Source organism: Rhinopithecus bieti, unplaced genomic scaffold (genome assembly GCF_001698545.2).
Source record: "Rhinopithecus bieti isolate Rb0 unplaced genomic scaffold, ASM169854v2 scaffold_42565, whole genome shotgun sequence".
In the NCBI taxonomy this organism is placed as follows: domain Eukaryota; kingdom Metazoa; phylum Chordata; class Mammalia; order Primates; family Cercopithecidae; genus Rhinopithecus; species Rhinopithecus bieti.
Genome location: NW_016818029.1, coordinates 602695 through 605236, shown reverse-complemented (window position 1 = coordinate 605236; position 2542 = coordinate 602695). Strand labels below are relative to the sequence as shown.

The 2542-nt window shown below is 37.5% G+C and overlaps 1 long non-coding RNA gene across 1 annotated transcript in view; it reads right to left on the bottom strand.

Moving 5' to 3' along the window:
* Positions 1–554: 554 nt before the first annotated feature.
* LOC108518294 (uncharacterized) overlaps positions 555–2542 on the bottom strand; it is a 3959-nt gene continuing 1971 nt past the window's right edge. Inside the window, exons 2-3 of the long non-coding RNA XR_001882342.1 lie at positions 1328–1472; positions 555–673 (exon numbers count right to left, since the gene is read on the bottom strand). This is a non-coding gene — a long non-coding RNA (uncharacterized LOC108518294). The remainder of the gene's footprint in view (positions 674–1327; positions 1473–2542) is intronic.

The window sequence follows — 2542 nt, the reverse complement described above, 5'->3', positions numbered from 1 at the left end:
TTCAATGTATAGCACTCAAGGGCACATTTGCTTAATCCTTAGAGTGACATTTTGTTCAAAGCAAAAGAGTGATGCAAGAAGTTAAAATGAATGTGCAGGGTATACTCCTTACTAATAATACTAACAATACTTCCATTTATATAAACTTTTATGGTCTTCAAAGCCCTTCTAAATGTATAACCAAAATGTTGACAAAAGGCTATATGATTGCTACGTTTACTGACCAGAACTGAGCTATTTTGTTTGACGCTCCAAACAATGTTATGATATAGGTAGAGAAGGTGTTGTATTACTTCATCGTTATTATTATTATTATTTTACAACAGGAAAAACTAAGACTCAGAGAGTTCAGATGACTTGCCCAGAATCCAGAAAAAGTAGCAAGACTAGAAGTAAACCTATGTCTCCAATCCTAGTACCTTTTCTCTCCTAATATGCCATACAGTTTCTAAGATAATTATGAAAGGTAATTAACCTGAATCACTTGTTTACCTTTGAAGAGAGATTTTCTTTCCAGATTTCCAGTTGCCTGTCAAGACCAGCCCTCTGTCAAGACTCTTGGAGTCATGACTAACAGGAGGGGAGCAGGTGGCAGCGTGGCCACCTGCCATGCAGAAAGACTGGGTCATTTCCTGTTGGTAAAGGGTTTCCTGGTTCAGGTTTGTCAGGCATTCTAAAATTGAGAGAAAAACAAAAGCATCTCTAAAGCACATGGAAAAACAAACACCAAAGTCAATGTTTCTGTGTTCTAAGTGAAAATGTCACTTTAAAGAGAATCAGCTGTTAATTTTAGAAAGCAAGAATACAATTTCAGCTCTGTATACCAAAAGTATAGCCTCATCCATTAGGGACACTGATGTAGAAGCAAGTAGAAACTATTCAAAGTCTTCAGTTCCTACCTAACTAGGTAATGCTTAAATAAATAATCGGTTCCCATCATGCAACTCAATGTTTAGCTGAGTTCAAACATACTGCTGCCAACATTTTAAAGTCAACAACGATATCTAAAATAAACATAGGCTGACTAACACACACTAGTACTTTAATAAAAATATATTGTGAAATAGCTCCTTACCAATAGAAGTTCTTGGGCTCTTTCTTTGGATAACTGTGGACTATTCGGAAGAATGTTAAGCCACCTATATATTTTTTAATTAATTCAACAACATCCCCCATTTTTTGAGCACTTACTCTTAAGAACTTGAAAGATCTGAGATTTTATCCTATTTTATCCTATTTTGAAGCTATTTGTTAGCTTGCCAGTTTCAAAGAAGCTGGTAGAAGTCATGACATTCTTGGGTCAGAGACAAGTGATTTTGTTACTTACAGCAGTAGAAGTAGCCAGTGTCAGCATTTGAGAGGAACTCTGAGCTTAGGGAAACCAGGCCTTTTACACTGAACAGGAAGCATGCCTACTCATTACTCTTGAGACACTTTTTCACTCTTCCAAGGTGGTCTGCTACACAAACATCCTTGAAAAATAGTGCAGAACAAGGTCAGTCAATCCCTTTACTCGTAAGACATGTAGAAATGTGAGAAATCCAAGGAGAATTGTCTCCAGACACTCTCTACCAGACATTGTAATAGATGCTAAACATACAAAGATAGAAAGAAAGAACATGCTACCTAATTCTTGATAAATATAATAGCGCTAATAAATTCAACTATGACATTAAACTCTCAAGTTCTGTCCATAGAAAATGTGGGAAGTTCAGTTTGTTTAGTAACCCTCTTTAAATTCTTCTAATCAAGAAAATTGGTGAAGGATTCACAAGGCAGAAAGCCTGGCTTTTTTCATCACCAGCTTGTTTGCCAGTGAAGTGTTAAAGTGCTACGTGTTGGCAAAATGGAACTAATGCATTACAATTACATTAGAGTGCAATATCTCAGCACTTTTCAAAGTGTTCAGTCTGTGGTGTAATGATCAAGATGACATAAAGGCAAAGGTCACTGGCAGGGGAAGTAGATAAGAAAAAAGTGAAAGCTGATAGAAAAAAAAATATTATCAAGGAAACCTTTCTTAATTGTACTGGTAGGACTTTGCTATAAAAGAAATTAGAGTTAAGCCACACCAAAATTCAGACCAAAACAGCGGACTCTAGCAAATGCATGAGTTACAAATGCCTTTAGAATACAATTTAGAGGTGAGTTTTTCTTTTTTTTCTTAAAAACAAGCAAAGAAACAAACAACAACAACAAAATGGGATACATGTGCAGAACGTGCAGGTTTGTTACCTAGGTATACATGTGCCATGGTGGTTTGCTGCACCTATTGACCTGTCCTGTAAGTTCCCGCTCCTTGCCCCCGAGCCCCCAACAGGCGTGGTGTGTGTTCTTCCCCTCCCTGTGTCCATATGCTCTTATTGTTCACCTTCCACTTATGAGTGAGAACATGCAGTGTTTTGGTTTTCTGTTTCCATGTTAGTTAGTTTTTTTATTTTTTTGAGACAGAGTTTTGCTCTTGTTGCTCATGCTGGAGTGCAATGGTGCGATCTTGGCTCACCGCAACCTCTGCCTCCTGGGTTCAAGCAATTCTCCTGCG